The following is an 18686-nucleotide window of genomic DNA, read 5'->3' on the forward strand; positions in this document are numbered from 1 at the left end:
CCATATCACTGTAGTGGTATTCTGGGGAAAAATGCAAGCATACCCTCTCCCCTGGGTGGTCAGACCATGGCTCCGTTTCCTGAGGGACCAGCCCTTATATGGAGAACAAAACTATGTGCCACCCTACTGTACAGACAGACTCACAAACAAGACAAACAAGAAGAAAAGGGGGGGAGGAGGTCCCAGTGCTTACCTGCTGAAGGGACCGAAATCACACAACACAGAGGGGCCTACTCACCAAAATTCACTGCTCAAGGGGGCTGCTCAACCAGTGCCATGCAAGAAGAAAGGGAGAGAAACAGTCCCTGTTCTAGCACCAAATGTAACAGGGTCCTGTGCTGTTGCTCCCTTTGGGGGAGAGGGCCAACTAGGTGCAGAGTCAAACCTCACAGACTCTGGGAGAATGTCAAAACAGCAAGCTCAGTTTATTTAGGAAGAGACAAGACTTCTATACCCTCCATCTTACCCTGTGGGAAGGTCGGATGAATATGTATTGCTGGTGTGACATGGTTGCCTCTCATTGGTCCAGGTCATCTCCAGATCATGTCTCAGCTGCTGTTTCGAAGGCCCTTCAGCCGACCAAGGATGACTCTTAGAAAGTATTTTTTTTTTTTTACTGGTTTGGACCAGCTGACCCTCAAGCATGTTAGGGATAAATCATCGCACATACTTGCACATAGTGATAGTGGCAATTCAGATGTATAAAAAGAAGCCATAAAGCACTTGCTTTGTGTCAAAGGTGAATATTTGACACCTTATCATGTCTGTGACTATGTGAGGAAAACCACACTTGTACATCTTATGCTGGGTTTGTTATCTCTCAAAGGTTCAGCCATCCATTGGTCTCCTGCAATGCAGGTTCTACCCTCTGTAGATAAAGAAGAGATTTAATAGACGTGCACAAAATCTGTGAGAGGACTTCTGAGAATCACTCTGTACCTTGAAACAGTTCCCTCCCCCCAAATGACAGATTGTATGAATCTGGTATCATACTTTCTCTAGAGAAGCTTCTGGAAATGCATCCCTGGCTATTTGAGCAATGGCTCTGCAAACAGCAGAATCAGTGGGGATGTATCCTGAAGAGACAGACAGGAGAGATATGGAAATTGTGAAATTAGTAAGAAAAAAGCACAGTCAGATTTCAGATAGGGCTGTAGTTGACCAGGCTAATGTTTGTGTGGCCTTAGTCAAGCCCAGAAGAGAACACAGCAAGGAGCCAAGCAAGTATGAAGAAGCAGGTCTACAATTCTGTTTGGGAGACTGAAGCAGAAGGATTCCAAATTTAAAGCCCGTTTTGGCTACACTGTAAACTTGACATCAGATTAGGCTACATGGTGAAACCTTATTTCAAAAACAAATAAGTAGAAACAAAACAAACAGATGATGTTAATATCATGATATTTTAATGCAAATTAAAACCAAAAGGCACTTATAAAATCAGCAATTTTAAAAATTACAATTATCAGGTTTAGCACAAGAGAGAAGAGGGCAGGCTCACAAATATGTGATAAAGGTTTATGTTGACTGAGCCTTTCAGTAGTATCTGTTTCCTGCAGATACTTTAGTCTGCAAAGATGAACATGCTTTCTTACCTAACACGTCGATATCTATAAATTCATTCTAAGGAAAATGCAAGCTACAAATTTAAATTGGAATATATTTTACAGTTTATCGTTATAAGGGACTTAAAATAACTTAAAAATATTAAAAGATTAGGTCAATGCTAGTAACTTGCTCTCCAAAAATAATATATTATTAAATAATCAAGATTAAATATTAAATAATAATCAAGGCACATTATTAAGCAGTGTTAAAATTATCAATCTTAACATTAATTTAGAATAAAGCTCTAGAACCATACAGAAATTATGATCTCTATAGATTTCAAAGATAAGAGTTTTCACTGAAATCTCAATAGATCTTGTGTCTGCAGAATAATGAATCCCTTTATTTTGCAACCAGGCACACAAAGGTGGGATACATGACCACCTAAGACAGAAAAAGGCTTTTGAGAGTAAAGAGGAACTCCGGAAACTGAAAAGCTTCTGTAAGGCAAAGGACACTGTCAATAAAACAAAACAGCAGCCTACAGAATGGAAAAAGGTCTTTACCTTTCCCACATCTAACGGAGTGCTGATCTCCAAAGAACTCAGAAAACTAGACATCAAAACACCAAATAATCCAATTTTAAAATGGAGTACAGATTTAAACAGATATTTATCAACAGAAGATTCTCAAATGGCTGAGAAACACTTAAAGAAATGTTCAGCATCCTTAGCTATCAGGGAAATGCAAATCAAAATGACTCTGAGATGGTAATCTTACACCTGTAAGAATGACTAAGACCAAAAATGCTACAGCTTGTTGCTAGTTTTTTATTCTTACTCTTTTGGGGACCTCGCTACTCATCTCCCAAACAAATCACACACAGAGGTTTATTCTTAATTATAAATGTCTGGTTTTAGCATGGCTTGTTGCTAGCCAGCTTTACTTATCTCACCTAGTTTTTGCCTTTGGGCTTTTACCTTTCTCTATTTCTGTATACCTTCATTATTTTTTATTCCACGGCTGGCTGTGTAGCTGGGTGGCTGGCCCTTGATGTATCCCTCCTTCTCTGGCTATTTCTTCTCCTTTGCCCAGATTTCTCCTTCTATTTCTTCTCTCTGCCTGCCAGTCCCACCTATCCTTTCTCCTGCCTCACTATTAGCCATTCAGTTCTTTATTAGACTATCAGATATTTTAGACAGGTACAGCAACATAGCTTCACAGAGTTAAACATATGCAACATAAACAAAAGTAACACAACTTAAAATAATATTCTCCAACAATAGCCTATGTTGGAGAGGATGTGGAGTAAGATGAACAGTCCTCCACTGCTGGACTTGAACAGCCACTTTGGAAATCAGTATGGCAGTTTCTCAGAAAATTGGCAATCAATCTACCTCAAGACTCAGCTATACCAATATTGGACATATACCCAAAGAATGTTCAATCATATACTACAAGGACACTTGCTCAACTATGTTCATAGCAGCATTGTTTGTAATAGCCAGAACAATCTAGATGCCCCTCAACTGAAGAGTAGATAAAGAAAATGTGGTACATTTACACAATGGAGCGCTGCTCAACTATAAAAAATTATGACATGAAATTTGCAGGCAAATGGATGGAACTAGAAAAATAAATCATCCTGAGTGAGGTAAATCAAACCCAGAAAGACAAACACAATATGGACTTACTCATAAGTAGATAGTAGATGTGAAGCAAAGGATAACCAGGCTACGATCCATAGCCTCAGAGAAGCTAGATAACAAAGAGGAACTTAAGAGGGATGCATGGACTTCCCTGGAAAGGGGAAATAGGTGAAATCTCCAGGGTAAACTGGGGGTGGGAGGGTCAGGGGGAGAGGTTGGGTGGATGGGAACATGAGAGATCGGGTTGGTTTAGTTGGGGGTGGAATGGAGGGGGAGAACAATGAAAAAGACACCTTGATAGAGAGGGACCATTTTGGGGTTAGGGGGAAACCTGGTGTCAGGGGAACTGCCAGGAATCCACAAGGATGACCCCAGTTAAAACTCTTAGCAATAGTGGAGAGGGTGCCTGAACTGGTCTTCTCCTATAATCAGATTGGTGACTACCATAATTGTCATCAGAGAGCCTTCATCTAGTAACTGAAGGAAGCAAATGCAGAGATCCACAGCCAAGCACTAGGCTGAGCTCCAGGAGTCCAATTGAAGAGAGGGAGGTGGGATTGTACAAACCAGGGGCATCAAAGGCATGACAGGAAACCCACAGAGACAACTGACCTGAGCTAGTGGGAGCTGACAGACTCTGAACTGACAGCTAGGGAGCCTGCATGGGACTGACCGAGGCCCTCTGCCTGTGGATGACAGCTGTGTAGCCTGGTCTGCTTGTGTGGCCCCTTGCAGTGGGATCAGGACCTGTATCAGGCACATGAGCTGGCTTTTTGGAACCTATTCTCTATGCCTGGATGCCTTGCTCAGCCATGATGCAGAGGGAGGGGCTTGGTCCTGTCTCAACTTGATATGCTTTGCTTTGTTGACTCCTATGGGAGGCCTGCCCCTTTCTGAAAGAGGAGCAGATGGTGGTGGTGGGGTAGATGGGAGATATAGGGAGGGAATGGAAAGAGAGGAGGGAGGGGAAACCGTGGTTTTTATGTAAAATAAATGAAAAAAATTATTAAAAAGAGAAAAAAATATTTATTAGGTTGGAGATTTAGCTCAGCCATAGAGCACATGGCTAGCAAAAGCAAGGCCTTTGGTTCAGTCTTCAGTTCTCAAAAAAAAAAAAAAAAGAAAGAAAGAAAGAAAGAAAAGAAAAAAATGTATTTCTTATTTAGTGAATATAATATAGGAACTCCTTATGACATTGTGTTTTGCCTTTCTCATACCCATATTCAAAATGAGATTTATTACCACTGCCCCTCTTTAGATGATAAATTTCCTTTTTTAACACAATGGCTGTTTATATCTTTTGACCATTTTTCTATCATGTAACTTGAATCTTTGATTAAGGGGACACATGATAAATAATTGCACCAAGTCCTTTTGTCTACCATTATGTTGCTAGTAGTTTATTTTGAAAAAAAATATATGAAGTTTTAATTTTTGTGTCATTGAATTTTCAGAAATTTTCCAGTTCCTGAATTTTGATAATAATTCATAGGATTTGGGGGACAAAATATGTATTTTTTTCTAAAATTAAAAATTTTCTCCTATGAGAAATGGGCTTACACTTTTACTTTCAATTCTATTCAATCCCACAGAAAAATCATGTTACTGTTGAGGTGTATTTTATTATGGTGTGTGTATTTACTGAGGCTGTGGCCCCATTAATTCATCAGCTCATGTAGGCTTTCTTTTAACTGTGAAAGCATGGAGGGCCCAGACTCTTGTTGGAAAGAAGGCTTGAAGTTACCAGGGGATACACAGAATGCATGGGTGCGCTCACCAGTTTCTTTGCTAAGATCTACTTTAGTTTGAGTCCTGATGATTTCTTTATTTATGTAGACATAGCTTTAAAAGAACTTTCCCTATACTTTCACATGTTTTAGAGTGAAAAATATTACTTCTAATTTCTCTTTAAAACAATAAAATTATAATTTTAGTAGAAACAAAATACTACGGTATTCTTTTTATTTTTAAATTTTATTTATTTAAAAATAATTTACTTTTATTTAGTGTGTGTGTGTGTGTGTGTGTGTGTGTGTGTGTGTGTGTGTGTGTGTGTGTTTACAGAGAACACCTAGTAAGAGTCAGTTCTCTCCTACAACCATATGGATTCTGGGGTACAAATTCAAGTAGTCAAGCTATGCAGCAAGCATGTTTACCAGCTGAAACATCTTGCTGGCCTTCCCATGACATTATTGTTTTTTAAACACATGCATAACATGAAATCAAAAGTTTATTTATTTTCCTGTTCACTTAAATTTACATATTTTTATTATTAAAATAAGATTTTACAACTTATACCAATCACAAAATACAGCTCATTTGTTCAACTGGTGATTATTCCTTCATTAATATTAAATCAATTCCTGAGTATAAAACTTAATGGAATAATTTGTGGGACTAATAAGAGATATTTTTGACAATAAGCAGTTGAACATGCTAATTTTATTTCACTGTCTTTGTTTCTAGCTCTATGCACCTACACAGCAGAAGTTCCAGCTCACCAGCAATGGCTCAGTGGATGAATGGTGTTGATGAATATGCTTGCATATTAACCATCAGATCTCATCTGTTTAGAGTTTTGCTGACTTCCGTTGGGTCTAATTTACCTGACCTGGACAACTTAAAGGAAGAGAGATCTATTGGTTCATGATTTCAGAGAACTCAGTTCATCAAGGTTAAGGAAGAGGTATCAAAGCAACTGAATTCACATCACAGCAGGTTAGGGAGCACAAAAAAAAAAAAAAAAAAAAAAAGAATGATACCATCCCACTGACTTTATCCTTTTTTCTCTTTTATTCCATTGTTTCCCCAGCTTGTTGGATGTGAGGGCCACACTGTCACAGATCTTTGCCCTTTGATTTAACCTCTCTTGAAACGTCCTCAGACATCATAAACATATGCACATCAGGAAGTTTGCCTTGCAACCTTCACAAAGATTCAGAATCCAATCAAGATGACTACACTGATCAATAACCATGGATGCCTAGGATTACTCTAGGAAGATTCTTTTCAAGAGCCTTGATATCAGGAGAAACATTGTTTGCCCATGGAGAGTCCCTGGATTTTGGTTCACCTTTGGTAAGTTATGACATTTTTATGGACAAGGTGGAAACAGATTGTGAATTTCTTTCTGCTCAATTTTGGCCCAAACTATAAATAAATTTATTTTTCTATTTCTCTATGTTATATAATATCCTCTTAATTCAAGGAAGCATCATGGATAAGATGTATGGCCAAGGACTCCTATTAGATTTCATTGTTATGTTTCTTCATCATCTTGGTGTCATGCCAGATGATGGTCCTTCTTGAACAGTAATCCACAGGAACAGATGAATCAGAAAAACAGCAGAAGTGATTCCAACAGCACACATGAAAACTTTTCCTATTGTAGGTGTGAAATTCTTACTCACAAAAGTATCTTTGAGCAAGGATCATTAGTCAAGGAATTAAGGACCTGGAATAATGCCTGAACCCCTTGCTATACCTGTCCCTCAATCTGTTACATACTAGGAGACAAATTGCCAGTCTCTCTCAATCAATAAGTAAGGAAAGCAGTCCCACATGCCCACATGCTTTTGAAATCATTGCCAACTATAAATTCCCCAAGTACATGTGGTTGCCTAAAACCCTCACCAAATGAGCATATATCCTTCTACTGGTGGCCCTTTGACAGTAAGGACAATTTTAAGGTACGATTTGGTCATTGTACATATTCTGCAACTTCAAATCAATGATATCCCGGAGCCCAAGGTTCAGATATGCAACTTGTTATGAAAGAATTGTGCTAAAATGTAGACCTATTTAATTGACCTCCCCTAAACACTTCTCAACCTCTCATCCAAATCTCTAACTTAATGAAAATGCATCCAACTGCCCACAGTGAATCCTCACTCACCCAGTAGGTATGCTTATGTTTTCTCTCATGCTTTCTCTTCTAAATAAATATTTAGCACTCTATTTCTGACCATAAATTCTTTGTTGAATTGAACAAGAACCCAGGCCTCTGTGAGGGTGTGACCCCCAGATCAACCTCTTTTACAACTTTATGATCTCCAAAACTGACAGTGCATGGCAATTTTTCTTTTTTGGAGCATTCACTATATGCTTGTCAGTGAACTTAGTAACTGGCAACATATATGTTTTTTTTTTTTAAAAAGACTTTTTATTCTATTTTACAGATGAAAATTCTGACACTCAAAGAGGCCAGAGGGCCTGTGAGACTGAAGATATGGTCTCCCTGTATATCACAGTTTAGATACAGAGTATTCCCCTAACATGATCTCATGCTGGGGCAGAGCAGATGGTACAGCAGGTAAGAGCACTAGCTCATAAGCAAGAGGACCTGGGTTCTGTTTCCAGCACCCACATGACCACATGGTGGCTCAGAACCATCTGTGACTCCGGTTCAAGGAGATCCATGGTCCTCTTCCAACCTCTACAGACCAGCATCACTGAAAAGTGATTGGATCATGAAAACTCTAGATTAATAACAGGTTAATTCACTGATGAATTCATCTTTTTGATAGATTCATTGGAGGTAATGGGAGCCTTTGGTAGAGGGGCATATTCTTGAGGAACTTGTTTCACCCCAGGCTCATTTCCCTCTCTCTGTTTCTTGAACTCCATGAGATAGATGGACAGCTCTACTCCATCCCTTGCTCTTTTTATGTTCTGCCTCATCACAGGCTCAGAAACAACAGAGCCAGTTGTACACTTTCATTTCTAAAACTAAGACACAAAGAAGTTTTTCTTCTTTTTAAATCATTGCTTTCAGTTGCTTGTCCCAACACACACACACACACACACACACACACACACACACACACACACACACCAACCAAACAAACAAACAAACAAAACAACAACAATAAAAACCTCCATACACTGTCTACAAGGCTTACAATACATTCTTGGAGCTGGAGTTCTCTGAAGAAGCCACATCTATAGATTGTTGGACATTGATTGGGGGCATTATGATTGTAAAGAGATAAAATGTTGCCTATTGAGAACCCAATTTATCTTGTCTGCTTTCATAGCTTCTTAAACTTAACATTTCAGTGGACCTTAAATAACACTCTTGAAATATGATGTTGCTCTTTCACTAGATCTCTAGCACTGGCCAACCTTAAAGTTAAGAAAGTTTCAACATCTGAAATCCATATAAGAGATTTCCCTACTTGACTGAAGTCCGCCAACCTAATGCTACCACCAATGTATCAGATAAAAGTACTGATTTACAGCCTTTCCTGTTCTCTGCCTTATGTCTTTTTCCTAATATAAATAATAATAAAAAACATTCGGGGTAATTTGAACCCATATTTCTGATCCATAGTCAATCCTATGTGGTGCAGCACAAACTATTTTCTTATTTTCCATAAAAGACAATCATTGTGTTAATTGTCTAGCACAAAGAACGTGTCTCCTGGACCCAGTTGCTAGCAAGCATGAAGCTGAATGTACCATTTTGTCAATAGTGCTATGTGCATTTTCTCTGAGATCATAACTTGAAGCTCAGACTTCAATGGTAGCAATTTGTTGTCATGTGGATCAGAGCATACTGCATTATAGCTATCACAGAACTCAGCCACTGTTTTATACCACTGAGGACTCTGCAGAGGTCTCTTTTGGTCAGACCCATGCTGGTCTATCATGTATGTTCGGGAAATTGGGAGACAAGCTGGCAGTGGTCCCTGAAGGAGATCTTTGCTGGTCTGTCTGACATCTGGCCAGCTGTCATAGTTCTCAGTGGTGTCCCTTGTGCAAGTAATCTGTCTTAGACTCTTTCATGTGATAACCTTAGAGTTCCCAGAGCAGAATCAGGCAGCTCAGACACACAAGTGACCAGGAGGTTTTTTTTGCTAATGTCTTATTGATCAACACATATCAAGTGGCCAACTTAAATTCATAAACAAAGACTCTCCATTATTGGAGGCAATCTACATAATCACACAGCAATGGACTATTTTAAAATCAATTGTGATTATGTATGGTTTTCAGGTCTTGCTTCCTTTGCAACATTTTATATCTTGGAACTAACATGTGTGACACTCCATGCAAATATATCTTCAACCCAAAAGTCTTGAGATTGCTTTCTTCAAACTCTCTCCTGTTGGAGTGCTGTAAACTCCCCTGCCTTTGGTTAGAAATGGAAGACTTCCAAGCTTATCGCTGAAAGGAAAAATCTTTCATTATTCATACTCCATTTACTTCTTGTGTCATCTCTAATGTCCTTCAACTGTCCTCATTTTTTCATATACTTCTTCCTGAATATCACAAGTGAGATCAAGACCGAATAGAAGAGGATGTTGCTGAAATTCTGTAGTTTTAATGGACACACTGAAGTGAGCACTGTGTCAGAGTCAGGAGTAGCACATTTTCTCACTCTCTGGTAGAGTTCAAGCCAAAGTGCCTCAGTAACGCTTACATTATAAATTAACAGATTTCCTTGGTTATTTTGGAATTCTAGTCTGAGAAGGTCTGTATTAACCAGATTTTAATATTGCATTGCTATAAGGAACACACATACACACACACACAAACACACACAGTAGTAAATCTTTATTATTTAAACTTCAATATAGTATATTTAATCCTTATTATGTCCACTTACTCCACAGGAAACAGCATCTGAAAATTTATATTAACTGAAAATCAAAGATACTCATTTAAAATTCAATTCTACCAATTAGTGGCTATGAAAACCTTTGGAGTTTCAGATATTAAATTTATGAACTAATGTTATGGTAAATAATTTTAATGTTGCCCTAAAATACAATTGGAAAATATACATGAAAAAATATTGTAAGGCCACTTATTACATCATTTATAGACTTGAGTCAGTGGGATTCTGTGGGAAACTATTCAGAATTTGGTTTATAATTAACTTAGCTGCTTCCTAGTTGGAAGGAAGAGGAAGAAGATATAGGATACTTTGTTAATGGCACTGGGCATTTTTGGTTCATGCACAAACAGCCAGACACACTGAGACCAAGAAAAATGTCCATGTGTAAAAGTCAAATCCAGAGTTAATGAGAGTTTTACTAAGAAACAAAACAACCACCCTAAAAGCACTGTTGTTTTCTCAAAGAAAATTAAGCACTGACATTATATTCCATAGATTAGATTGATTTCCCTGGGACACCGCACAGTAAATGCACAGGCCTTCTTAACCCAAGCAGGATTTGCAATCTCAAGTGTCTTAACAGAGTCAAGGTTTGCATAGGGAAATAAAGAAGACACGCATTCTGCCTTTCCACACACATGAAGTGTGTGTGTGTGTGTGTGTGTGTGTGTGTGTGTGTGTGTGTGTGCAGAGGAGGAAACAGCCCTCTTATATGCACCCTTACTACTTTCTCGACAGTGATCTCTGTTTAAGTATGGATGTCCACTTGTGGCTGAACAGATCTTCTCTTCAGATATACTGACACAAATATGTTCCCTGTCTATCTGTTTATGAGCATTCATTCAAATCTACATGGAGCAATCATGTGCTGGCACAAATAATGTAACTGTGAATGTACACTGTAGTCTGGGAATGAAGCATGCTCTGGGATCCAAAGAACTAGGGTTTTAGAGTTTCTTACCTAAAAGAATGATTTGTGCAGAAGAGAGTATAGCTTTCATGTAAAACTGTCACAACAAAGATATTATTACATAAGTTTTAAGAATACAAAGCTTACTATTTTCCATGTATACTGTCCCTTTCACATGGACTCACACACACTCACATATACACCTACTCACACCCACTCACACACATATACACACATTCATTCACACACATTCACACACACATACATACACAAAGGCACTCATATACACACTTGCACATACACACATACACACATATATACACAAAGGTGCTTACACACACTCACGTACACACATTCACTCACACTCATACACACACACACACACACACACACACACACACACACACACACCTTGTTTACTTAATATTCCCACTGCAACTTTCATTAGCCCAACCAAATGAACAAACCAATAGCCATCCCAGCTTTCACATAGTACCTCTATTCTCTTCCTCAAGGAGACTGGAAATATGGGCAAGTTAGGAACTAATAGAAAAACATAACTACATACACTATTCAAAGATTGTTGCTCAGTTTTTTCTCTTTTTTGCCAAAAGCAGTTTTATAATAACTTCAATTAAACTTTCAGTGAACTTCAACTGAAATCTTTCTTGAAGGCCTTTCCTTGAAAGAGCTGCACAAGGTATCCAGGAAGAGATATACTTTATGTCTTTCTTAATCCTTCTTTCTTTCTCAGTTTGTTTCATAAACTTTTAGTGGAAGAGACAATCAAGCAATTGGCAGTCTCCAGATGAGGAACCACCTTCAACCTGCAACAAATCACTTCATTTTTTTAAATGAAATTATTTTTTGTGTGTAATTACTTCTTCTTTGAGAGGACCTCATAGTCTCAGGAACAAAAATCACATTAGATAACTAATTATAGATCCTTATTCTTTGAGTGTAATTTAGGCTGAGAGCTATGTTCCTAAAATTATTTCCTTCCAGAAGAAATAAAAGTGCTTCTTGCTGCAGGCTTCGTTTTTCTGAACAATAAATATAAAAAGATTAACTTCTCATCATTCCCCCAGAATGCAATGAATGCAGATGCTCTAAGGAGTTGGACAGAGTGGATTCTTATTGAAATTAGGCAATACAGTGAGGAATTACACTAGCTACGTGGTGTTGACACAAGGCAGAAATAAAATCATCCAGGGGAAAATATTACCTTTGATGCCATCATTGGAGGACTGAGCCAGTCCTGGGCCAAGTCTTCAGAGAAAAGAAACATGCCCCTCCCACCAGAATGGCTCTCCAGGGACACCTCACTCCTGGTCAGCTGTTTCCACTGATTTCATTTGTTATTTGAAGTTTTTTTTTTTCCACTTGGAAATCCCCTTCCACAATATATGTAGTTTCACAGACACCCTAGAGTCTCCAGCCCCCTCCATTACTAAAATATACATTGTCAGGTTAGTCAATTTCTGAATGATGTGTATTTCCCTAAACTGAGCCTTCTGCTTCTATAATGAACAATCCCGTCTGCAATGATGAGTGCTATGGGAGCAGAGCATTTTGTCTGACATAGTTAACTGTATGCATTAGTAAATCCTGAGACAAACAATGACTGCTTTCACATTTCAGTGTTTTTCTTAAGAAGCATCTACAGAGAATTTTCTGTGGATAAGCCAAAAAAAAAATGAATCTTTTAATCAACTCATTAAAGAAAGATTTTATTCATCTCAGAGAGAACAGTTATTGTGTCTAACAATCAGGGGGTTGCTATTTACTGCGTACAGCATTCCTTGGGTTTGATATATAAAAAACTCATTTTAATTCTTATTCTAAATCTGCCATAGCTTAAGAATCCCATTTCACAGCCGGAGCAATTCCAGTGCAGAGAGGCTAGGAAAAGCACTCTGGTTACAAGGAGCCAGAATTAGCATCCCTTCCTGGGAGGCCACACACACACACACACACACACACACACACACACACTCACACTGTATGCTTGATAGCTTTTATTGCACCACCTTTCAGAACAGATGCTGAGGGTCACAAAGTGTACTTACAACCAACTCTCTTCTTTCACCCAGGGAACACTGTTTCCTGGTTATGGTATAGTCTCTCTGTCTCCCGGCCTCCCTACTCTCTAAATGACTGAACGAGTCACAGGAGAAATGGAAAGTTCTTCTGACACACCTACACTCTCTTAAGGGGGAGTTCCAGCACCATCCTCAGCCTCTAGTGACTAGGCATAGACTCTTGATATTTTATTGCTATGCTTTTATTCCTCAGGCATGAAGTCTCTATGTCATACTCCAAGCCTGACAGAGCTATCTTATTATTTATGAACAAGTTTTTTCTGACCCACTGTCATCTGGAACTTTGTCCAAGCTAAGGTGGTAGTTGATTGACCATGACTGATAGGGCCCTCATATCTTCCAATATACATTCATAAGAAGGGATGTGTGAATAAAATAGCTATTAAAATATTTGGCTATGGTTAAGAGTTTCAAACCCTATCATAGGAAAAAAAAAAAAGCAGTGTCTGAGGTTTTAACAAATGTAAAGATATATTGAGTAGTACATTGTGGATCTTTGCTGAAAGTTCCCAGCTTTGAAGCAGAGCATGGTGGAAACATAGGTACTAGGCCACCTTCCCGTGGTCACTGTCAGTAGTGGATTTTCCCATGGTTCATCTATTCACTCAGTCTTGTAGGACTCAGGGGTAGAGCCTTCAGGATCCCTGGGGACACAATTAGCCTTTAACTCTTATTTCCAAACCTTTGTACCCCTTCAAACACTAATTTTTATTTTATTTCCTTCAATGCAAGTGCAGCGAGCTCTAATGCTGTCAGGAGTGTGCTAATCACAGGAAGAGGGATGAGGAACGAAACCACAGACAGCACGGGAGGCTCATCTGTAGACAGAGGTTCCTGTAATTTCAAAGATCTTTGACAGCCTTTCTGATTCATTATTCATTATTCTGCGTTCATTATTTCTAAGGTGAAATGTGAATTTTAAATTGGGTTCTCAAGAAAGTGACTCCTGAGACTAGGGTTTGATTCACTGAGTTGCTTGAGAAAGCGGGTTGATAAGCCTAAGAAGCACTATTCTAGGAGCTGGGAAACCAGACCGGGAAGAAAGAAACAAAAACGCATGTGCTGGTACATGATCATCTTCATGGTCTGTTTGAGATTAACATTGCCAGAGAACTCTGAGACTCTGCATACAACATCCCTAGAATAGCTCTACTCTGGGTTCCTGGGCTGCTTGTCCACTACTTCTCATCTGTCCTGGTACCTCAGAGAACTTCTAACCTGTGGGGAAGCTGAGAAATCTCATATAGACATTTCTACAGACCTGCAGGAGGATATGGCTAACAATGGGGAGAGGTAGGCCATACGGCAGGAAAAGCTATTAAAACATAAAACTCTACTAACTGTTGAGAGACATTGTATAGTGAAGCTTTGATACCAAAAACACAGCGCAACTTGGGGGAGGGATTATATAATGTTCTCCAGCCTCAGTAAGGAACAGAACCACTTCTTCATGCTTCTATCAGTCTGTTGCTGGAATGAAAGACCTAAGGGAGATTGATGTAAAGAATAGAGCTGTATTCAGTATGTAGTTTTGGAAAGAGATTATCCACCATTGGGCAGCCTCATTCATTTGGACTCAGACTTGTCCCTCTTGGTTGCATCACGTTATGGTCATGTGATGGTCAGAGGGCATGTGAGATCAAGAGACAGCATCACAAGACAGAAATCCAGAGAGATATTGGGATGCTTTGGTCCTTCCAACAGTACCTCCCCAAAGTGAACTAAGGACCTCCTACTTACCCCATATTTTCAAGCTTCCATTATCCATAAAACCAACTCTCCAATTCCTGAGCTTATAGGAGACAAACCACATCTGAACAACAGCAAGACTGTGATGGAATTAAAGGAAATGTTGCAGATGTGGTGTATACATGGAATATAGAATGTTATGCTTTGACTCTATTCCTAACTCTTTCTCTTGTCTGGGAATCCTGTATGTGAAACAAGTCTCTAGAACCATTGTAGTCTTTCCATCATCTTCCTCAGGAACAGATCATGAAGCATTCCTTCCACTTACAAATCAGTCCAGAGCAGGGCCCTTCTTGCCCCTCCTCATGACACTTCACTTCATCCTTCCTGAAAGAGAAGCACTGTTAATCTGTAAAAGCAACATAGACAAATACATTAAATATATTTATGCCATTTATGTAATATAGGTGTGACTTGATGATCCAAATTTCCCACCCTTGCAAAGGAAAAGGATCCTCCATGCTTATGGCTTCATGTTGCTATGGGTAGGAATGGTAGTACATGTTCTTGCATCACAGAAGAAAATATAGTTTCAGGCCTAAAGGTGACAGAGAGGACAGGGATCAGAGGCAGCTGAGGGAAATGTAAGGTCAATGAACAAGATAAAGTATTCTAGATTGTCAGGAACTCTTAATTCCTTAGCAAAGGAAAGGGCTAAGGAACTAAGAGAGGTTTGCAGGGGCTGGAGAGATGGCTCACCAGTTAAGCACACTTACTGATCTTACAGAAGAACTGGGTTTGATTTGCAGCCTGCACAAGATGGTTTGCAGACCATAACTCAAAATCTAAGGATACAATGATCACCTCTGGCCCATGCTCTCACAGCATGTGTATGAAACATATACATACACTCGGGCACACAATACACACAAAATAAATATGTGTATTTTCTTTTTTAAAAGAAGTAACAGATTTGAGTCAGTTAATCTGTGATAGACATATGAGGTGGAGATAGTATTCAATGGCTTAAGGGTCAGATTTCCACTGATCTGTCTGCCCATTTGCAGGCCAGTATCAAGACTAGGACAGTATGTGGTGCACTATTTCCAACAAAAGAGTTAACGGATGAATAGATGCATGAGTGAATCTCTGGCGGAGTGCCCTCGTGAAATGATTTTGAGAGGAAAACAATGCAAAAGGAGGCAGGAATGGAGCTGCTGGTTGAGAAGACACCAGGGTATTCATTCTTTCATATTTTATCCTCACAAATCACTGCCACACATCAGGAAATCAATCTTCTCATCATTCCTTAAACCAATCTGACACTTCATCAGCTCTGCTGCACACCTGACATGCTCGTTGTCAGGGCCTCCCCTCCCCTTAGATTATACGAAACCTTCCAGGAAAGGGAAGCTCTCTCTCTCTCTCTCTCTCTCTCTCTCTCTCTCTCTCTCTCTCTCTCTCTCTCTCTCACACACACACACACACACACACACACACACACACACACACACACACACTTCTGTCCCCTTATACCTTGTATTTAGTGAACTTCTCATCCATCTTCATCCTATTGTGCTCCTGTTCTGTCCATCAATCTTTCACAGTATTAATCTTGTTTGGCAGGAGCTCCTGTGATATTATACACATACCTCCATTATTATCCCTCCACATCTTATTGCATCTTGCTTTCCATTTGATTTTGAGTAAGCTCAGCAATGATGATAAGTAGAAGTGTATTACCTATAGGCATAAACACACTCCATACTGCAACATTTATCTTTACTTATTTTTAAATATATTGTATATTTTTAAAATTTTTAAATAAATAAAAATATCATAGACCAAAATCAGGAAGTTCCAAAGTCTATACAATTTAGTGAACTTATAGACAATTGGAATTTGAAACTGAGCTGTAAAGCTTCATAATAAATTTTATACTTTTAATACTAAATATATGTTACACACTCATCAACCACCAAAACTAAAATATCCACTACAGAATTAGAAGAAAAATAATTAGCTTTATATCATCTTTTATAATTTTCCTATTATCTGCATCCACTCCTTTCTCATCATTACCAACATTTATTTTTCATCTAAAGCATAGGCCATGCAAAATGTCTTACATAAATAGAAACTCTCTCAAATGTACACATATAGGAAGACTTATCTCCTCAAAATATCACTTTTACATGTACTCAGAGCCCCAACTGACATCTCCAAAAGTTATTTTGTGGATATTAACAAACTGATTCGAAGCTTTGTTCCAGTGGCAAATGATGCCAAATTGCCAAAAACAACAATGAATATACAAAGCCCTACTATCTGACTCACCATGCAGTTATAGTAAAGAAGACAGTGTAGTATGACAAACAGGAGCACCTAGATTTTCAACTGACCCTAAGAACAATTGCAAAAGAGACTCAAAGGAAAGTCAACTAATATTTAACAAGATTGAGATAATTCAGAGGAGAAAAGACAGACCATTCAATGACTCTTTCTCCCTGCAGTAGACAGCCACATGAAGAACACTTACATACAGAGACATTGGGGTTCCAAATGGCCATAGGTCTAGATGCAAAATGGGGATGAAAGAATCCATTGAAAAACACAGGAGAAAGTTTAGAATCAACAGGAACATTTTAGATCTAACACTAGGAACATGGCTGATGGGCAAAAAAATAAAAGGTTAGACCTTATTTAAGTTAAGAAATCTCTTCTTAAGAATTAAACTGAGAAAGGTACAGAAAGAGAAACCAAAAATGGAAAGTAAGTCTGTAAAAACATATGGCAACAGAGAACTTCTTTTCAAACTACTTTTTAACATCCCACAATAAAAAGGCCAGCAACTGAGCCACAAAAAAGCCACAGATATTTTAAGAATGTGCAAATGGTAAATACACATCTTAAGCATGCCAATGTGTTGTGTCATTAGAAAATTTAAAGACAATCAAGGACATCACTATGAATCTGTTATCATAGCTGAGATTCAGAACATAGTCAATACCAAGTGCAGACAGAGATGTGGGACATCATGGAGTCTCACCTATGAGTGGTGGAAATGGAAATAGTGCAGTCACTTTCAAAGACAATATGGGAATTTATTACAAACCCAGGCATATTCTTACCAGAGGATCCAGAGATAATACCCAAATGAACTAAAAATGTTTGTCAAACTTCATAGTTGGGAAGGAGATGTGGCAGGGAAGAGTCTAAGAGGAGTTACAAGGGGAATGAGTTTTTTTTTTTAATATGAGCAAACATATCACATATATGTATGAAATTCTCCAAGAATGAGTTTAAAATAATAAAAGCTTGTTCCTTGTGCAGCTAAAGACATCCTCTGTTAACCAATTAAAAGTGTGTCCATACACAGTGTGCATGTCAGTATTACAGCAGATTTACTCATAATTGTAAATGTTTGAAAGAATCAAGATGTCTTCCAGAATGCAGATTAATAGATATGGGACATTAGAGAAGTTCAGTGTGATTCAGAGACAAAGGGTAATAACACAGGCACCATATATTTGGAGGGACATTACATCCACACTGCTAAGAGAAAGGAGCCAATCCTAAAAGGATGTGATGGGTTCCTAACTATGCAACATTCTGAAAAGACAAAACTATAAATTCAGTAAAACAATTAGCAGCTAGGCTCTCCACAGGGAACAGTTCAAACACATGAAGTACAGTAAACAGAGTCCATTGAAACTATTAGGTGTGACGCTGTGACCATAGAAACATGCCACCACATGTTTATCAAACACCAGAAGTAGTGCGATAACAAAAACGAACCTTAAGGTGAACTCTGAACTTCTGGTAACAATGATACATCAATGTGAGCCAATTAGCTGTGATAAATATGCTACATGAATAATAAAACAACAAACTGAGGAAGCTGTGGAAGGTAAGAGCATTATATGAGAATACTGAACTCTTACCCAACAGTTCTGTAAATCTAAAATTTCTCTAAAACTAAAAGTTTATTAAAGTCTGCTAAAAACAGAACTTGTAAAACTAGATGTTTGTAATGCTACATTGACATGCTGCATCTTTAAGTGTTGGTTGCTGGAGAATTTATTACTTTTATGTCCTTAAGTTTTGTGAAACTCATATATATATACATATATATATTCAAATAAGAATAAATAAAAACAAAATTCATA

At 38.4% G+C, this 18686-nt stretch overlaps 1 long non-coding RNA gene across 1 annotated transcript in view; it reads left to right on the forward strand.

Annotated features, from left to right (window-relative positions):
* Window positions 1-18686, forward strand: part of LOC128108865 (uncharacterized) — a 194028-nt gene that overhangs the window by 57916 nt on the left and 117426 nt on the right. Inside the window, exons 2-3 of the long non-coding RNA XR_008217609.1 lie at window positions 5661-5912; window positions 6007-6272. This is a non-coding gene — a long non-coding RNA (uncharacterized LOC128108865). The remainder of the gene's footprint in view (window positions 1-5660; window positions 5913-6006; window positions 6273-18686) is intronic.

Source organism: Peromyscus californicus, unplaced genomic scaffold, assembly GCF_007827085.1.
Source record: "Peromyscus californicus insignis strain IS unplaced genomic scaffold, ASM782708v3 Scaffold_13__1_contigs__length_99412109, whole genome shotgun sequence".
In the NCBI taxonomy this organism is placed as follows: domain Eukaryota; kingdom Metazoa; phylum Chordata; class Mammalia; order Rodentia; family Cricetidae; genus Peromyscus; species Peromyscus californicus.